Genomic DNA, 1,127 nt, shown 5'->3' with positions numbered 1-1,127 from the left:
CCTCTTTGGGTGTTCTTTCTTTCAATTTTAATGAATGTTTTCAAAATTTAGGTCGAGGTATGACAACATGCTGTCTCTTTTATAGTTTGAATTTCACGACCGCTTTGTGCCGGCATCATCACACTAGTTGATGAGTCTGACACATTTTTCAGAAGGCTAAAGAAATGTTTTTAAAATCAAACACAGGCTCTGCAAAATGACATTAGTCTCTAACCAAAAAAATCTTTTTTTTTCTTGAAAACAAAACAAAAAAAAAATCTTATAGTCAGCGTTGTCAGTAATCTGTATTACTTCTCCCATTCTTAGGTGTGATACGGAAAAAAAAGTATGATCGATCCATGGAAGTCATTAACAACACTGAGAAAATATATTTTAGTAAAGGAATATGCTTCATGTTATTTTGTTTTTTCCTTCTTCCTTTTTTGATAGAGGTATTTATTGCGAGGGTCGATAAAGGAGTGGGAAAAAATCCAAAAGACCCATGAAAATCATTCTTCCTTTGTAACACTGATTTAAGCTCGTCCATGTCTTAAGAGCCTTGACCGCGTCTTGTGAAACTCACACGACTCGAATCATCACCACGCCAACCCACTCGACGTCCCTAAGTCCGAAAATCCCCTTTGAAACCCCCCCTTTTACCAACCTTACGCCTCCCTCCCATCGATCCCGTTGTTTCCCCAGTCCATTTAAAACTCGCTGAGGAGGTGAGGAAGCCCTGTGCTAATCGCCATCATGGCATTAAAGGAGACAATTAGGTGATCCCATTACGGGTCGGAATGACCGTGCCTCTTCCCTGAAAGACAAGCCATTTTCTCAGAAGCGGTTGAGTGGAGGCGGCGGTCAGACGGCGGGGTCAACCAGCGCCTCTTCCATCGCTTGAGACACAACCAGCTTTTTTTACCTTTTTACCTATCATTTTTTTTCTCGTCGTCTTCTTTTCTGTGTTTTTTTTTTCACTGTAAACTTTCCTTTAAGATTTTTTTTTTTAATTCATTGAAGGGAGAAGTCAGCGTAGAGAAAAAGGAGGAGACGTGAGGGTGTTTGTCGCCTGAGGAACACAAGGAAAAGTAGGAGGTGTTGGGGAATGCCTTAGACGCTGGAGGAGGAATGGTTGAATCCTCGGTGAC

Source organism: Penaeus monodon, chromosome 23 (genome assembly GCF_015228065.2).
Source record: "Penaeus monodon isolate SGIC_2016 chromosome 23, NSTDA_Pmon_1, whole genome shotgun sequence".
In the NCBI taxonomy this organism is placed as follows: Eukaryota; Metazoa; Arthropoda; class Malacostraca; order Decapoda; family Penaeidae; genus Penaeus; species Penaeus monodon.
Note: the sequence above shows the minus strand (reverse complement) of the source record.